This window comes from Episyrphus balteatus, chromosome 1 (assembly GCF_945859705.1).
Source record: "Episyrphus balteatus chromosome 1, idEpiBalt1.1, whole genome shotgun sequence".
NCBI lineage: Eukaryota > Metazoa > Arthropoda > Insecta > Diptera > Syrphidae > Episyrphus > Episyrphus balteatus.
This window is the reverse complement of record NC_079134.1, coordinates 138,311,814-138,332,247: the sequence shown is the minus strand read 5'-3', so window position 1 is coordinate 138,332,247 and position 20,434 is coordinate 138,311,814. Positions and strand designations below refer to the sequence as shown.

The following is a 20,434-nucleotide window of genomic DNA, read 5'->3' as shown; positions in this document are numbered from 1 at the left end:
TAAATTATCTTCAGCGATTTTATCAACTCTATAGCTTAACAAGTTTAGAACGAGCCAGGGAGCTTAAAAAAACCATCGTTTCAAAGAACTTATTAAAAATATTGCCTGTTCCAATTCAAACTTTTTGTTTGAGTCATTAATTTAGGTTTCGTACGACCATTATGTTTGTATATTTTTTTACGTAAAAATACGTTAGAAATTATTTGAAACATATTTTTTTTCCAATAATCTATGCTTGAGCCAGTTTTCTTTTTTAAGCTGTGCTACTTATTTTAACATGATTTTTATTTATTGCTAATTTTAAAAACTTATTCTCTATAAAAATTATATAAACTGACTTGTCACAACATATTTCAAGATCTAAAATATTTGATTTTATATTTTAAATTTTTAAATTAAACTACAAAATAGTTGATTAAAAAACTAATCATTTAATTATTTTTTTTTTTTTTTAATTTCAGATCAAAATTCGATGCCCGCCCGTTTATGTATATAAACCCACCAATTAAAAGGATTGGGAGCCATCAGAGGGAATTTATTATTATTAATAATGCTGTTCTCTGATAACTGTTAATCGTAAATTTTTTTATTAAGTGCGCAATTATATGTATGGCCATGAATTTTTGTTAATATTTAACATAAAAAAAAATGTTTAAGTTTGTTCAATTTTTGTTTTTTATTTTTTTTTTATATCTAAAATAGTTGATTATTATTATTATTAGGTTTTTTTTTTATTTCAAATTGTTTTTTTTATTCATCTTGGCTTACAAAATTGTTTTAAATTATTTATAAGTTTAAATATAAGTATTAAATCTAAAACAATACGAATTTATCTAAATAAATATAAAAATTAAAAAAAAACAAAATTTAAGAAAAAATTATTTAAGTTTAAAAACAAATTAATTAAATTTAAATATAAAACTGTTATCCTAATTGAATTAAGAAAACAAGGTGCCAATATATATATTTTTTTGTAACTATTGTTAATGTAGGTAGAATTATTTTTAATAACTATTCAATTTAATTAATATTATTAATATTTAAGTATGTTTCTATAAATAATTAACATTTGATGACTGTCAATCACCACAACAACAACAAAAAAAACGAATAAAATATAAGCAAAATAATTATGCAATAAAGTTGTCGTTTTTTTTTTTATTTATTTGTTAATTAATTGTTTTAAACTATAGCTATTTGGGATCGTCATTATTATCGAATAGTTGCTAAATTGTTGTTATAAAGTTAGAACCTGTAATTGACTGTACAAATTTATCATACCTTCGTGAAAATTTCAAGATGCCAACATATTTTCTTGACATTTTAAAATGACATTTGCGCAAACACAAAAATGTTGGATGACGTCTATGAGTACCTATTGTTTCTTCCGCCACGAGAAAGTCTTAATTATACTCGAGCTGCTACAACTAATTACACCTAAAGCAATGATCTTGATAAATTAGTTACCTACTCTCATAACTAACACCCCTTTTTTTCATGAAGCTTGTTTGTGGGTCTATTGTTGCAAAACACTATCAAGACTGAAGAGTTTCTGCGCGCGTTTGGTTTCTGCCATTATGCAACTTAAGTGACTACAAGTTGAAAACAGAAGAAAAAAAAAAAAACAACATAAAATTAAGGTGGAGGTCTCGTGAAAGTATTTTTTTAAAGCCATGAGACTCTTATTCAGCTCAGACCCCTTTTAAGAAAAAAAAAAAAAAAAAAAAAAAAAAAAATGGAACACAGATAAAGTTTACGCGCCTCACGGGCATACAAACATATACGATATAACATACAATACGCAGCCCAAAACGTGATTAAGCTTTGAACAGCTGAAGACTTTAAATAGTCGATTGGTAAGCTTGACGTGGTGGTTTCGAGTTGAGTTGAATTGAGCTGGGGTCTGGGCTGAGGCGTTCTTTTTTTTTATTGCCCAGTCACTTACACTGAATGGCGTCGTCGTCGTTGCAACATTGTGATTGTGACGCACTTTTAACTGAAATTGCGCTTGATAGATTTGTTACCTATACAACACACGGCTTGAAAGATTGAAGCTGAGTTAAATGTGTGATGTAGTTATAGATTCAAGTCACATTTTGCATGTTGTTGAGTTTTTTGTCAGTAAATTTTGTGTGATTTTATGACTTGTTTTTTATTGTTGTTGTTGCTGGATGCAGTTCATTGGACTTAAACGCTCTTTATTTGATTGTGCGTTATGTCATAAGTTGGCGATGGCGTTGCTTTTGTTTTATAATTTTTGTTTTGTGTTAGTTTTTCCCTTTTGGACGGATTATGCCAGACAGATTTTTATTTTTATGGGTGGTATATTTTTTGAATGTCGGATTGTTTGAGGTGGTTTTGTAAGTGATGAGATATGCGGAAAGAATATTTAACAGTTATTTATTGCAAGCTCATATCATTGACGACGACGTAGTCTTATTGGGCACGATGTTTTGAAAATACACTTCTGGGCATTATATTTCTTCCTACACAAATATGCATGTTTTCTATAGACATAATTTTTAAGGAGTTTTAATTTTTTTAAGGTAACGATATTTTTCTTCTATTAAGCTTATAAGAAGCAGTAGTAATAGAAACCTAATATATGTAATGCTTTAAGCGACCGGTTAGGAATATAAATTCTGTTTAAGTTTTTCTATAGAAAAAAAATGTTACGCATACGCCACAGTGATCGGCTAGACTTTATAATTGCCACTTTCATGATATTCCTGGCGAGATTTAATTATTAGTTAACACACATAAAACCGTTATTCCAAAAAATATTCCAACTCCAAAAATTCTGTAAAACAAACTTTTGTTGAAATTGCTCGTTTATTAAAAGGTCAGAAACAGAGAAAATGGTTTTATGGCAGGTACCATTAATAACTGTTAATTTTTCAGCTTTTCCATATTGGTTTCAATTAATGTTTGTCCTAAAACTTCAATTTCCTCTCTCTAGTAAACACCCAAAACCCTTAACATTTTCATTAAAGCAATTAAATTAATGGATATGAACAAAATGTAGAAACTGAAAAATTTTAAAAATGCACATCCTGAATTTTCTCTTGTAACACAAGTTATAAAATACTCACTTAGCACTTAAAATTAAAAATTTGGTTGAAAAAAAAATTTAGAAAAAAGTAAAAAAAAAAACAGACAAAAAGGATATTTTTTTTTTTGACAAAAAAAAGTATTACATAATAACTTTTGTATTTATAGAGAATTTTAAGATGAGCAAGTTTTTTTTTCAAAATTGGGTTAGAAAGTGATAAGATTTAAGAAAATGTTGTTTCCTCTGCTTTTGGATTGTAACTTTTTTAATATTCAGAATATCGAAAAAATGTTAATAACATAAGAGACGCGAAATTCAATTGAATACATTCCTTGTATTACCAACTTTTACCTAGGATGAACAGAAGTCGAGATATTTTATAAAAACTAAAATCCAAGATGGCGGCCAAAAGGTGAATTTCACAAGTGCGAAAAATCAAGGTTTTGATGCTCAGCCAATTCTCTATCGAATGAGCGAAAAAATTGTTAAAAACTGCTGGGTCACCCATATAATATGAACATCATAAATGCACTGTACTATTTATCTTTTTGCGATTATTCTTCAATAAAATACCTACAGCCTATCTAAAATTACTAAAAAATCAAAAATTATGTTTCATCCTTTAATTTTTTGGGCTATTGTATTTATATCCATTCGCCAAAACAGATTAGTTATACAGGGTGTCCCACAGTCACCGCCCCAAATGAAAACCATGGATCCCTGAGGTAATTTTAGGTCGAAAAACTTAAGAGGTAATTTTCTCGTTTTTGTCCTGTTTTCGAGTTACCACGGTTTTTATGATTTTTGCTCTCTTGTCCTTTAACTGGCCTTATCTTTGCCAAACTACGTTTTATTCGAAAGATTTTTTTTACAACCAATCAAGAATTTATTACAGTTTTAGTTTGTGTCAAAACTTTTTTTCTGCGGACAACCGTTTCTCCACAATTTTGCATCAAACACAATTTTCTTCGTTTTTAAAGTTGTTTTTTACACTTTCATATCATTTAAGTGAAAAAACACGTTAATGAGTATTAATTTTGTGTGCTTTTTATTAAAGCCTAGTTTATTTTCATAAAGAAAATAAGTTTTATTTCATAAAAAGGGCTACTGAAAGTAATTTAAAAAAAATAAACAAACTGAGTGAATTAAAAAAAAAAATAATTTTTAAATACAAAATTAATTTAAACGAATTAAAACTTTTTCTGAGCTTTATCTATTTGTTCTTTTCTTAACCACAATAGCTCAGAAAAAGTTTTTAATTCAATTAAATAAATGAATGGGACACCCTGTATAGAAATTAAATTGAACAAAATTTTCATTAAAAAAATATAACATTTGTTAGAAGGTATCTGAATGAAACCTTCTGCATGCTAGATCCACACAAAAATATGAATTATTCTATTTTTAAGTATAATAATATTCAACATTAAAGCTACTTGATCTTTAAGCAAAAAGTAGTGAGAAAAAGAGAACAAAGAGACTGCTCTAAAATATTCTAACATTCTACATGTAGCCTCCGTGGCGCAATCGGTTAGCGCGTTCGGCTGTTAACCGAAAGGTTGGTGGTTCGAGTCCACCCGGGGGCGACTTTCTTTTTTTTTAAATTAATTTTTTTTAATTCAACCTAATTTTTTTTTTCAATCTATAATTTCGAATTTTCGTATTTTGCAAGCTTTATAACCGGAACATCATTTGACACATTGGGAAAAAGTTAATTAAAACTTCTATTTTCCACCTTTGTCTCGTTGGCATTGCGTTGGTTGGTAGGTTTTGTTTCGGAGATTGCGAACTTAAATGAAAAGTTGTGTTTTAGAAATAAAACATGTATAATATGGAGTAACTTTTGCTTCCAATGTATGAATGTTATTTATAAAAATAATAACCCAAAATAAAAAAATAAAAATCCGCAGGTCATTTAAGAGGCAAATCGAAAGAACTACGGGTCACTATGGCGTATGCGTGTTATTTTTTTTTTCTATAAGATTACTTAATTTAAGTTAATTTAAAATTTTTAAAGTTATCAACCATATTATTGTTTGTGATTATTTTCTAAACTTTTAAATATTTATAAACTGGATATTTAACATTGGAAGTATACCATTTTTGGACCTTAGAAAATAATTCAATTTCTCCTTTAGGGAATATTTACATATAACTATTTTAATAATTAAAACCGGGATAGCTATTTTTAACAGTCATTATTGACTATAAATAGTCACATATCGTCGGTGAAACCAGAAAAGTATGTAACTCCATTTTAGCAAATTTTATAGGAGAGCAAAAAAACAAAATCGTTTTGTAGACATTTGTATGAGTTTAAATTTTCTAATTTGCTAATAAAATAAAAACTATGAACCTTAAGGGGATTGTCAGTTTAAGGAACAGCAGATATCAGGTTTGTCTAACAGATGGCATTCAAATCTAATTTTTCAGAAAATTTGGAGTTACACACTTTTCTGGTTTCACCGACGTTAAACTATTTTAAAAGTAATATTGACTATTTAATAGTTAATTTGGAGAATACGAGTACTTCAATTGACTATTAAAATAGTCACAAATGAAATTTTTTTTTAACTATTTTAATAGTTATCCCGATATTAACTATTTTGTTCTCTGAGTGCAGACAGACGGACACGAGTCCTTAGCCTAAAGGGTCATTGATATTTTTATCGATCGATTCCCAGTTTTTACTGACTTCCAAAAAGGAGGAGGTATTCAATTCGTCTGTATCTTTTTTTTGTTTGTTACCTCATAACTTTGGACTGAGTGAACCAATTTTGATAATTCTTTTTGTATTGGAAAGCTGGTGGCTGCAATGTTGTCCCATTTCAATTTCATTCAGTTTTAAGCATGGAAACTATAGGAAATACCATAAAACCCTGTTTTGATCCATGGAAGTCGGTTTTGTTTTTTAAAAAAGATTATATTTTCACTAGTTTTGAGACCTAAAATCATTTAACTCTAATGGCGACTGAACGAACTGAATTTATGATGACTGTTGTTGGTTTTTCAAATCATATCTCAATTCGATGTTTGATCTTTATGAAATTGCAGATCAAAATTTGGTCGTTTTCTTGAACTGAATAGGTAAGATATATCAAAATTTGTTAAAAAAAAAAAATTATTCAAGAAGTTTCTATAGCAACAACTCATCAAAAGTTTGTTTATTTTTATTTCTTGTTTTTATCAAACTTATAGTCACGTATGTATCTATGTATTTAACAAAGAAAAATAACAAAATAGGATGAAATGTTGATAAATTAAAACTTTGTCTCTGAATACAAGATATTATAATATACAGACAATTACGAAGGTGGGTTTTTAGGATGCTATAAAACTCTAAAGTTTGCTTTATTTCTTTATGTTTTGTGTTTTTCTATAACAACTAAAATTATCTTAAAGTTTGTTTGAACTTTTGATGATATTTTAAGTAAACTTAAATATTATACCGAGTTCAGCCTTGAAGATAATTAGACGTTTTTGAGTTAACCTCCTTTTAAATTATCTCATATCACAAATTCAATATTTGACTTAATTTAAGAACTAAGTTTATTCCTTGGGTGAAGGTTAAGTTCTAAGCTTCTAGTTGCTGGGGTTGTAAAACTTTATTATTATGTTTTCTTTTATTTGTAGTTCAGATATTTACCAGTATTTTTTTGAATTTTGATGTTGTGTATGGTTGCTAACAGGTATTAACAAGGCAGTAATTCATCTTTTCGTGCGTTGTATAATTTCGGAAAATGGAGAGTTTGAATTCCCAAGATAAGTTTCTTCACTAAACACTCTTTTTTTGGCAACTTACAAAGTTCGGTTTTTAAAATAACAAATTTCTACTTTTCTTACACTTTTCAAAATTAAATCAGCAAACCCTTTCATCACATAATTTCATATTTCTCCAATAAATACTCAACTAATTACACATATAAAATCAAAAAAGAAAAACCTGCAAATACTACATAAAGTTCATCGCCATGATCTTAAATAAATTTATTATTATTTTTTCAACACGGCGAATCATTTGCCAACAAGACGATCACCGCACCGACAGACAGTAATTTATGTCATTCTTGACACGCAATATCGCCATGATCCGTGATTACGTTTTGCGAATACAATCAACACACAATCGTATAAGTAAACATTTTGTTCCGGAAAACAATAATTCAGTTCGGAATTGAATGCAAAATGCCTCCAAACACCCCTTTACTTGCTAAACTACTCTCGTATAAGTTAGTCATACGAAAAGTTTAATAACAATTATTAATTCCATTTCATTACAATTTTTATTGATCTTGCATGCACCCTCTCCACCCTCTCATTGGCAGGCAATTCATAAAATATAAAAAAAACTTTAAAAAATTAAACATAAAAAGCTCAATGAAACTCCGATGATGTTTTTGTTGTTATTATTCATTTGTTGGCTTTATATGACATGTCAGTCAGTTTATAAAACAGTCGGTGGCCTTATCACGTTTGGGTGTTTTTTTATTTTTTTGTTTTTTTTAATTTTTAATTCAAAATCGGCAGGGACCTTCAGAAATAAAAATTTGCACGGCATAATGAATAAAGCATATCAAAGGGAAAGCGCGCAATTTTTATTTTTTTTTCTCCTCAATTTTTTGTTTCTTTATTAATTTTGTTATTTTCATTATCATTGTCATGTTTTGTGTATTGTATAGAATTTCTATAGGAAGGGGAAGACAGCCAAAGTTAGTATGCAAAAAGAATTTAATGAGTTAAAAGTACCCTCCTCTAGTTTTTGGGTGCTTGTTTTTTCTCCTGACTACAAAACAGCCAAAAGTTGGGTTATATGTTCATTTGTGACACCATAGCTTCTAAACTTCTTATCGGAATTTGAGAAATGAGGTATCGTTAGAAGCGTCTTGTTCGGCCGCTGGTTATATGACTTCACATTGAATCGAGTATAGCGCCCTCTAGAAACAAAAGTAATAAACAAACACAATAATTAAAATAAATAAAAATAAGTTTAAAACCCAAAAATAGAACACTTCTTAATCACGCTCTGAGAGATATGAAACAAGAAAATATTTCTCATCTTAAATTGATATGTGATGTTTTTTGGATGGATAGCAAGATGAACGAGAGCCAACGAGCAGCTTTTTTTATGAGAGATAAAAGAAGAAACCCCCTTTTTTTTAAGAAAATAAATATGAAGCCGCACATGTGAACAGGTGTTACACCAAGATACTTGAAAGTATTTTCGAACTTTTTTTTTAAACAGTTTTGTATCTTTCATGAAATGGTTATTTTAATTATATTAGAAAAAGTAGAACACGTTATGGCCCATGGGTACATTTTACACTACAAATATATCACTTTCAACGAAGGTTGTTAGTGATTCATTTCACTCATGTTTATGGCGATCAGATTTGTTGATTTCAAGCGAAATTGTGTTGATTTAAATAATTTAAGTAATGATTGGCACGACCAGATTAAACTTACTTGGTCTTGTAGTTTAAGATTCATATGTGTTAGTGAACCACACAGGTGATAGTTCCTTATTCTAAAAAAATAGAAAACACCATATTTTGCTACCCGGTTGTTTTTTTTTTAGAAAAACTAAAAACGCAGTTCTGGAAAATCATTCAAAGCTAATTAGTTCGCTATATTTAATCGAAATTGTAAGAGCCGTTTTGCAAGTAGAAAGGAGCAACTATTTTTATTTATGTTATTTTGAAAAAAAGAAAACAATAATTCAACTATTATAGATTATAGATTCATAGACTTCAACGAAATAAAAAATGGTCTTTTCAGTTCTTACTTTAAATTTATTTCGAAATATGTAATTTAAGATATCGATACCTACTTTTTATAATTTTGAATTACATAATTAAAAAAAATTTAGTTTCACTTAAGATTTTTAACGATCACCCTAATGAGTACTTGTTGTAAGTGAGTGTGGTTAAAGTTCGTTGAGTAAGCTTTTAAACATACTCAATGATAAAAATGCTTTTGAGATGGTTTGTGTACATGAAACCAAGAGAACTTTTTTCAAGCATCACCTTTTGATAGTAAATAAAAGAATCTGTTTGGTGTATTGGGTATTTGGTTTAAGGATTGAATAATTAGTACTATTGCAGGGATAGCCAACCTTATAGTAGCGGGCCACTTAAAATTTGTAAAGTTAAATGTCTGAAGTTTTAGATTATTATATCTAATGGTTTTATTTAATTCGAAAAAAAAAATTATATTAAATGTTACCTTAATGTAAAAGTAAATAAAAAAAATTAAAAATTACATAAAAAATACAAAGGAAAAAAAAATCTCATATCAATTTGGACTCCGAGAAAAGTAAGCAACTTAAATACTTTTACTTAGTTGTATTCTTAGAAGAAAAATGTTAAAAATCATTAGAGCTGGTTTTGAAAGAAAAAAAAAATTTGAAAGTGATTTCTTGAAAAAAAAAAGTTTAAAAGTAAAGTTTTTTTTGCTATTTTTTAGAAATTTAAGAAAAAAGGAAAATAACAAAACAAATATCTCTCATATCTCGCTTTAAAAAAATTAAAAAAAAATTGATTTTTCAAAAAAAGTTTAAATTATTATAAAAAATAACATTTTGCTCAAAAGAAAATTTGTTAGAATATAAGAGGTAACAATTTTTCAAGGTTATATCCAAATCAAACTTTTTTGTTGCAAATAAAAATAAAAAAAAAAGAAACAAAAAATTATTGTTTTACCTTTTTTCTCAAAATTTTTGATTTTGTGTCGGAAAATGACCCGAATGTTGTAAATCTTTTAATTATCTGCAACTTTTACGCAAAAGGTCGTCTTTTGTCAGAAATTTTAAAAATTACTATTATTTTTTCAAACGTGCGTGTCGGTAATTAAAAACTAACAACAAGACGTTTAAAACTAAAAGTTGTCATATGCGCTAAATGAGTTAATTCCAGGCATTGAATTATATGATTGGAAATAACTATCATTTCTTTCAATTTTTTTTTTCTATTTTATTATGAAAAAAAAAAAAACAAAAAATTTTCTTAACATCAGAATTCAGAGCTTGAGCTAGTTAAATTGTGTTTTTTTTTTTTTTTTTTTGTTGAAAATATGATTTCTTCCAAGGTTCCAAGCATGTTTTTGATTGATATGAAGAAAACAAACACAGATAAATTTGAACAAGCATTTTAAAGCCATTCAAAGTAAGATAAAAAAAAGAAATAAGAAGTGCGTTTATTTTTGTGTTAATTTTCAAAGATCTTTTTTTTACTTGCTCTATAGGGCAAGTATTAGTTTCTTGAGAAAAAAAATTTGATTACGATGATGGAGGATTCCAAAAAAGTAGGTCTCGCAATTCCGTCCGTGCGTCTGTACTTCCATCTGTACACATTTCCACAGCCTTAACGGGTGGATGGATTTTCTTCAAAATTTGGTACAGATGATTTTTATGGAATTCTGAAAGTAAATTTGTTTTTGTTTTTTTTTATATCTCACTTAGAAAGTGTACCTCCCATAAAAATTTTTCAATTTAAACCAAATAACTCAAAAACGGCTCTAACGATTTTGATTAAACTTTCCAGACGTAATATTTAAAGCAATTGCAATAAAACAGCATTTTAATTTTTTTCAAAAAAAGTCAAATAAAAAAATATTTATTTTTTTTTTCATTTAACAAAATTTTGCCCTAAATATCATCTCTTACCCAACATCAACAAAATTTCTTTAAATTTATATAGAAGCAGCTTTTAAAATCTACAAGTAAACTAACATAAAAGTTTTTTAAACTGCAAGAGCAAGTAGGTACGTGCGACCCCAGTCGTGCATTTTATTTATTGAAATGTTTGAAAAAATATTTGAACTTATTGTTTTTTTTTTTATTGTTTAACCTAAAATATAAACTAATTTTCTCATTTTTTTATTTTTAACTATTATTTTTTTAGTTTGTCAAAATTTTAGAGAAAACCAAATACATATTTCAAAAATTCTTTTTTTTATCAAGAAAACTCAATCAAAATGAAGTATACTCGTATTATAAATTTTGTAGGTATATAGAACCTTTTCTTCTACTGAATTCAATTAAAAATAAATATGTCCAAAAAAATTTTGACAGAAAAATTTATATTCTACAATTACGATAAATTTTGAAAAAAAAAACCAAACGATAGAAAATTGCCGCTCGCACCCATATAATTTTTTTGTTGAAATTTAAACAAAATTTTTGAAAAAAAAATTGTTTTTGTTCACAAATATCTTAATAAAATAAAATGCACGACTGGGTCGCACGAACTTGCTCTTAGAGTTAAAGTTGCTTAAATTTTTAAGACTTTTTATATAGAAATTTGGAAAAAAAAAAAATAAAATAAAATCGGAAATTAAATTGCCCTCCATTTGATTGATATATTAACAGGCATTTTTGGAAAAAAAAAATTTCAAAATCGTTAGAGCCGACTAATTTTTTATAAATAATTTTTTGGAAAAAAAGTTTTAAAATAAAATTGGTATGCCATTTTGTAGAAATCACTAATCAACATCTAAAAACAAAATTTCAAAAAAATTCAATGTCCGGTTTTCAAAAATTTGATTTATTAAAAAAAAAAATTTTCAAAATTTTTTTTAAAAATCCAAAAATTATATATTTAAATTATATAAAAAATCGAATAAGCAGTTTCGGAGATAATCGGATTTGAAAAAAAAAAAACGGTTCTACACAGAGAAAAATATGACCCGCTAAAAATAAAAACTAACAGATTGCCATATTGTTTTACCGTCCATACATTTCATAAGGAAATCTTATTAAAATAAACGATTAATAAGGTTTTTTTAAGGAGATTTCTTATTATTTTTATAGAGAAAATCTTATTAAAATTTGACTGAAAAGTTGATTTTTTTTTGCAACTTAGCATTAGAACAAAAATAGCGATCAATATTTTCATGGCAGGTTGGTGCAGGTGGTAAGGTGGGCGACTAATTATTTGAAGTCTCCAGTTCGATTCCCAGCCTGGTCACCTTTTTTTTTATTTTTTTGCAGATTTTAAAACAATAAGGAAAACCCAATTGTTTTAATAAGGTTTCCTTCTTGGATGAAAACCATAGAGAAATCTTATTGTTTTTGTTCTATTTTATGTGGTCTATTTTTCTCTGTGTATGGCAAGTACCGTTAATAATGATTTTCAAAAAAAAATTTTTTCATTGAAAGATAGACCTTAGCTAAAAACTAACATTTGAATTTTTTAAATAAAACCGTTAGAGCCGTTTTCGAGATATTTCAATTTTACTAAAATCGGTATATGACAAGTACCGTTATTTTTGGTCCAAAAAAATTTATTCCAAAAACCCCTTTGGAGAGTCGCCAAATAAAGCTACATACCAAGTTTGACATCAATCGATCTATCCGTTTAGGCTGTAGCTCCTTATACAGACAGACAGACAGACTGACAGACTGACGGACTTCCGGGACCCACTTTTTTGGCATTGTTTACCATCGTAATGTCATGGAAAAATGTTATCTCAACTTTTTTTTTTGTACGAATGCATAACTTGGTATATAGTACCTATATCGCAAGTACAAAAATACAGTAACAGTGTTAAATTACCGACATTTGAAGAAAAAGATGATCAAAATCGAAGCTGTTCGGGCGGATTTCCAAGTGAATTGCCTTAGTAACTCCACTATAGAGAGATATTTCGAAATATATATGTATGTACAAAACAAACAAAATTAAATACATACATAATTAAATATTTCAAAAATTAAATATTTTTTTATCTTTTTAAAATTAATTGATTTAAATTGTTATATCACGGAAATAAAATATATTTAACAATCATTATTATTTTTTAAATAAATGCTCATTTAGCATTCCAATATGAAAGAAGAAATTTATGTATGAAAATTAACAAATAAACATTTTCAACTGTTTGAAACTAATTAAAAATCCTGGGCGGATGCCGGCATTTCTGTGTTAATGAACACTTAGCACCCATAAACTATATCATTAAAATATAAATTATTAAATCATAATTCTTGAATCATTCCCAAATGAACCACATACAAACATTATACCTTTACAATTTAATATAACCCCTTGTGTCTTTCCCTTCTTTCTTCTTTGTGAATTTTGTGAGCAAGAAAAAACCCAAAAATAACCAACTAATTTAAGAAGACATTTTCATCGTTCAATGTGTGAATTATTTGGCTACAAGCCAAACCAATGCTAAAGAACGAGATCCTAACGACATCGGACAGATTCACGCCTATGTTTCCACGTATGAAGCGGTTATATGGATATGGAGTCCTCGTATAATATCCACACAATACGAATATGTATGAATAAATAGCAAGGTACCCGAAGGATTGTCTACAAATTAAAGTTAATTAGAGAGCAATGCTATGATGGGGCTGATGGGTTACACATCTCAAGAAACTCATCATTGTCAAGTGTACTTAATTTAATATTCAAATTTGCCGAGTGTGCTGAATTATTTCCACAAATGAAAATGACATCTTAATTTTCTTAATTGCAGATAATGAATATTTGCGAATAGCCGTGCATACCTGATGGTGGCAGCAGCACCATACTCTTGGCCAAGGTATATTTTTGCAAAGACTTGAGAAATAAGTGATTTGGATTGATGTTAAATATTTTAATGAATTTGGGCAAAAAATAAAGTTTTTGAGAAAATGTTTCGATTAGACCAAAATTTTTTGTTAAGAGCAAATGTGACATATGGAACTTTTTGGAACGATGGTTTAATTAACTTACCATTTTGCCAAATATTATACCAATGTAACATTATTTGAAGAGCGGAAATATAAAGACATTCCAACGTGTTATAGGTCGTTTCAAATCAAAAGTCCCATGGAAAATTGAGCAAAAATAAAAAAAACTCATTCGCTTACTGGAAGGAAGCATTTATTAGGCGGCTGAACTTTTTCTAAAATTACGATAAAATAATGAAGAACAGTTCTTGATAGCAGTATTTTAATTAATTGATCCGTCTGTGAGATTCACTGGGTTAGCCTCAGAAAGCGGAGGCAAGTCTCCCGGGCTTGCATCACTCCATATCCGCGGACAATACAAAAAAAACGGGTATGGTTTGTTTCGCTTTTCTTATTTCGGTTTTTGGTTGTTTCGTCTTAGTCGATTCGCTATTTTATTGTTTCGTATTTTTGTTGTTTAGTTTTTTATTTATTTCGTTTTTCCTTATTTCGACAAACTTATACTCCGTTTTCTTATGACTTCGTTTTTAGTTTATTTTGTTTTTGATTACTTCGTTTTTTCATTATTTCGTTTTGGAATTAAGTCGCCTTTAGTTCACTTGGACTTTTATTATTTCGCCACCATTTGTTTCGCCCATTTTTTTGTGGATGTTAATAGCCTAGGCTATTAACATCCACAAAAAAATGGCGAAACAAATGGTGGCGAATAATTCGCGTCATTTTTAGTGCCTGTTAATTTTAAAAATGCCCAAAAAATAAAAAAAAAACAACGAATTCGTTACATTTTAAGGTAACAGATCTCTTATATTAAAACGATTTGCTTATCTTTAATCCAAAAGTCTTCAAAACCCAAAACAATCCACAAAACTGAAGACGGAATAACCAGATGCCAAAATAAACTAAAAGCGAAATGAACCTTGGCGAAACAACACATTGGACTTGTAATGAAAATGCGAAATAAATAAAAATCAAGAAGACACAAGGCGAAGTTATAGTTGGGCGAAGTGATCGAAATACGAAGTAAACGAAAAACCAAATAAAGGATGGCGAAATAATCAAAAATAATTGTGTCAAAAAAGAAATAACAGAAATCGAAGTAAAAAGGGCGAAACAATAGGCACCCAAAAAAAACATACAATTATTTAATTATTTATCATTTGAAGGCAGTTGGGATAACTTTGCCGAAGATATTGTTATAGGACTAGGTGAAGATGGACCAGAAATGTCCAGTTTATATGATAGCAATTCATAACTTAAAATTGTATTCACATCTTTTCATTCAGGCGCGGATCTAGAAAATTGGTTTGGGGGGGGTCACAGGATTAAAAAAACTTACTTCCAAAATAATTTTTAAAAAATGGTCAAGTGCTCAAAATATATGCTAAATATTAGCTAACATAAAAAATTCTTTCCAAAATCTTATATCAAATTCATTTTCGAAAGGATTTTGTTTCGCAGCTTAAATTAAGCTAAATTTTTGACAATACCTACATTTTTTTTAAAAAAAAGTTTTCAGCTGTCAAACATTTAGGTACCTTGCTCTGGGACCCGGTTAAACTTTTATCTTCAGAGTAAAACTTGTTTGAAGAAGGATTGATGTATTTTTTTAATAAAAATAATCAAAAACTGAAAATAAAGAAAGAAAATTGGGAAAGTAATTCCGACTTTTCACGAGTCAATTTAAGCCGCACGATAGATTACAATAAAAGCGGGATTTTGTTTTGTTATTGTTTCGCAAATAAATATAATGATCTGATCTGTATCACAAGAAAAATAAAACACAGCTTTTATTGATGATGAAAAAAAATTTTAAGGTAATGTAAACGCAAAAATGAAATTCATAGGTCAACGCTTGTTTGTAAATTGTTAATATTTATAAATGTTTCATACACCATTAATTCTTTTGTTTTGCAACTAAGAGAGTATTTAGCCACTTCAAAAATGTATCCCAATTCTCACAACTAAATAAAGCTAAGAAAATTCTTTATTCAACAGACATAGATGTTACACACTACCTAAAACTAAGACTTGAAATATATGTCCCGTTTTCGAAAAATTGATATTTAAAAAATATATGTTTATATTTTTCTTAATCCAAAAAATTAATTTTTCTATATTTAATTTTTAATTAGTTCAATCAAAGCTTTTGTTTAAAAAAATCTGTTGAAGTTAATGAGGTTGTCATTTTAAACAAATTTAGAAGTTAATTACCGTTCTACACTGTGTGTATCTTGAACCTAGTTAAACCACTTTGATTAAACTGTTTTTCGGAATGATTTTTTGTTTTTTCAAAATTGAATCAATGTTGACCATACCACATTTTACATTGCGATTGCAGTTGAATGTTTTTATCAAAATCGCAGGGACCGGTTTGGAGAAAATTACCTATATTTTTACAAAATTCTTAAGTGAAAGGTACCTTAATTTATGGTTCAACTATACTAAAAGTACGAAAAAATTCAGAAATGTTTTTCTTCCACATTCGTGTTTTAGGTAGAACTCGCCTGGTGCGCTTCACTTAAAAAAAAACTGAAGTTTCGATTACATCGATGTTTGAAAGAGCGATGTTTTCAGCATCATTATTTTTTTGCGGAAACATCAAACCATAAATATTTTTTTTCTATGAAAAAGTACCGAGTAAAAATAGTATAATTATTATAATTATAACATAATTATTATGTTTAATACGCATTTTAAGAAATGTGATCTCTGAAAGAAAAAGTTAGCTTTAAAAAGAAAAAAATGTACAAATTAAAAACTACATAGGTATTTTGAGGATGAAATAAATTTCCTCCACACAGATTTGTTACAAAGAAAAGTGTATATCTTCTTAAACCAAAATATCAAATTAAGTTATTGCGATTAGTTATGATTAGGGCCCGCATTTTTATGCCATAAAAAACACGAAATATGCACTTGAAATTACATAATATGCCATCAAAAATCTAAAATATGCCTTAATAAATCCAAAAATATGCTGCAAAAATACTCAGTACAATACAAAAGTAAACAAAAAAAAAATTAAATAAAATAAAAAATAATTCAGTCTTTTATTAATGGAAAGTTTTCACAGCAAATAGTAAATAAAATTGACATTAAATTCAGGTAGGTTTAATAAAAAATATATCATTTATATAATATCTTAGTACATTAGTTTCGTAAAAAGGTTTTGTTAGCATGAATCATGAAATGCTTCCTGAAGTTTTCAAAACTAAACCGTTGGGATTTGGTTTTAATAAACTTTTATACATGGAAAATGACCTCTCCAAATCCACAGACGTTACTTAGCGAGTTCCAACCCTCTAGTTTTACTATAGCCTCACTGAGAAACCCATAGTTTAAACTTATGAAAGTCAGCTGGAATTGTGTTTAGTACTGCCAAGTTCTCAACAGTTTTCATTTCCAGATGAAGATAGAAATGTTTTATCGGAGAAATTAGTTTAAGGTCCTTAAAATTTATTTTTCTTAAAATATGCTCGAAAAATATGCATTTATTGTGAAAATATGGTCACTAAGCCAGAATATACATTTATACCAAAATATGCAAAAATATGCAGTTGAATGCCACTTTAAAGCAAATCTCTTGATTCGAAAAACTATCTGTTTCATTTGTTTTTAAGGCTGTCCAAAAAAAAATATGCATTTGCATAAAAATCCGGGCCCTGGTTATGATATAGCGTTCGTGGATCGGAATACATGTAATCATGTAATAGTTATTATATCATGGAAAATTATATGATTATTCAGGTTTTAAAAGTTTTCATTAAAAAAATGTGTAAGTAATCAAAATTTTTTTTTCATGGTCTCATTATATTTACAACTAAAAACCACTTCTTGCTAATATGCCCATGAATCATTTCCTAAAGCATAGTCATAACAGTAAAGAAACCCTTCTTATAGTTTAAAAGCTCGTTTCCACCTTTTTGCCTTATAATTTTCTATTTTTCATCTGAGGTTTTGGGGGGGGTCATGACCCCCACGACCCCCCCCCTAGATCCGCCACTGTTTTCATTTGTATAATTGGGCAGTAAATATCTGATTTTTATTTTTCAATTATTTTGGAGTCGTCACCATAGAAATCATTAATAAACAAATTCAGATTTTTCGTTTGTTTATTTTTTTCTCTAGCATTTCTTTCATTCAAACAAGCATGATTTGTTGTTATTTTTGAGTTGATTTGTCGCAATGAGCCAATAAAATTGAGTTTTTTGTTTATTTGTTTTCAATTTTATTGGAAGGGAGAAAATAAACTCTGAGTCAGGACTTTTGATTTGAAACGACCTATAAAGGCTTGGCCACACCGGAGGGTATGCGGTAGCGGTACGGGTAGAGGTAACGGTACTTGTATGAAAAAAATTCCAAACTGACATATAAACGTTCAGATGTGGAATTTTTTTCATACAAATATCGTTACCGCTACCCGTACCTCTACCGCATACCCTCCGGTGTGGCCAAGCCTTAATTTAAAAATTTTACTTCTCTGGTTAGATGAAGGAAGCTACAAAAAATCAATGTTATTTTTTCTACTTTGATTTTAAAATTTCAATTTTCAACGCTAAATTGTTCAGAATAAATAAATGTTAAATAAATGTAGTACAGGTAAAATAGGTATTAAATAAATACAATCATGAAACTTGGTAAAAAGTTTGCTACACTGATGAAATTTGGGATGAAGGTTTTAGATAAAGTAGGGACAAAGGATTCCTTAAGTTCTTAAAAATATATATGGTGAAAGGCTGTTTTTTTTTTTCATGTGTTGAGTTATGAGTGAGAATGTTATCATAACAGCTGACATAAATTTTGTTAATTTTTAAAACTTGGTGAAAAAGTTTTTTTTTTTTGTTATAATAACTAATAACTAAGCAGAGTGTACAAAATTACCTGTAATGAAAGGGTGTTTTTTTTTATAAATGATGAAATTTGGAATTATACCAAAAAAAAACTGGGACAAAAATGTTACACCAATGAAAATTGGTACAAATGTTGCATTTATAGTACCTAACAGAAACCAAGAATCGAAGAAGTCTACACATATTTTTGGGTGAAAGGGTGTTTTTTTTTGGGAAATAAGGAAAATCCGCGATAAGTCCGATAAAAACAATGGTATAAAAGGTACTCTTACGTAGTTTATTTGAAATTTTGTCTTTTCTATTAGAATGACGAATTAATTTCGTCTATATTTTTTTTTTTAATGTGAAAGCACGTTTTTTTTTATGTGTAGAGAAAATGTGGGTATATACTGAAAAAAGTATGTAATAATCACAGTACACAAAATAAAGTTATATCTTCCGACGTTGTCAGAATTTGTTTATCAAAAACGAGGACCTATCTGTCGTCAGTTCGGTCTTTAATTTATATATTTGAATCACAGTAAACAGGTATTGTTTTTTTTTTTTTTAATTTATAAAATGTCATTTGAAAAACTATTGATTGAAAAGTAACAAATTTTCTTCGTGCTTCTTGTCGGAAAATGGTCAAATATTGTTAAAAAAAATTAATTGAGTGCGTGGTTTATCAGGTGTTTGTGCGTTTTTCGTCGGTAATTTAAAAGTGACAAAATTGACAAGGTCTCTGATTTTATAAAATTTGACAGTAAATTTTTTACAACGTGCGGAACATATTATTTTGTGTACTGTGAGTAACAATAGTAGAACCCAATTGAAATTCAGCAATTATGTTAATTTTGAGACTAGAAACAAGATTCTAAAGTGTCTATAAGAATGTTATTGTTTTTTTTTTTTTTTTAGTGGAAACAAAAATGATGATGATGAATTTGGTAAAAACGTTAAATATGGGATAGAAAGCAAGAATAAATAGTTTTTATAAAAAATTTAGGTGAAAGGGTGTTTTTTTTTTCGAAGATACAGTAAAATATGTAATTGGTCTCAAAAAGCCAATGATTTTTTTTTTTTGGTTTTGAAGGCAAATTGAACGTTTATACTTAAGTTCTTAGACGTTTCACACGAATTTATTGGCTTTTTGGGACCAGTTACAGAAAAAAGTGACATAGCATCGTTTTTGATTGCAAAAGAACTTCGAAAGCAAAAATGTTTCATTCAGGTAATGAAAATTACCCATATGAAATTGGCTCCCCTCATGAAACTTTTCAAACAGTTTGCTTTTGGAATAAGAAGGAACGATGTTTTCTTGGATTAAAGGCTTGGCCACACCGGAGGGTATGCGGTAGCGGTACGGGTAGCGGTAACGATATTTGTATGAAAAAAATTCCACATCTGAACGTTGATATGTCAGTTTTTAATTTTTTTCATACAAGTACCGTTACCTCTACCCGTACCACTACCGCATACCCTCCGGTGTGGCCAAGCCTTAAGGAAAGTTTGAGATAAGTTCGATAAAATCAATGGAAGAAATGTTGTCTTTCCCAAGGGAATAACAAATAAAATAAGTTTATAAGTTTTATTGTTCACGCAAAACCAGTTCAAGATCATCGTAAAAGTGCATCCGATGCACTTTTTTCCAAAAATTTTCAAAACTGTTTAATACCACTGTCGTTGTGTCAAAAGTGCATTGACATTACATCTAAAGTGCTGAAAATGCACTTTTTTGAAAAAAGGTCGAAATAGTTCAAGATCGTCGTTTTTGGGTCGTTTTTTCGGTGCAGCTTTCGAGCGCTTTCAATGAGTTTATAGAGGAAGTATTTTTCCTTCTGATCAAATATCTTTTCTGAGTTTTTAATTCTTCAC

At 28.5% G+C, this 20,434-nt stretch overlaps 1 non-coding gene across 1 annotated transcript; it reads left to right on the top strand.

The window, feature by feature from the left end:
* Positions 1-4,564: 4,564 nt before the first annotated feature.
* Positions 4,565-4,638, top strand: Trnan-guu (transfer RNA asparagine (anticodon GUU)). The gene has a single exon. It is a non-coding gene; the product is annotated as a tRNA-Asn (tRNA).
* The last annotated feature ends 15,796 nt before the right edge of the window (positions 4,639-20,434 follow it).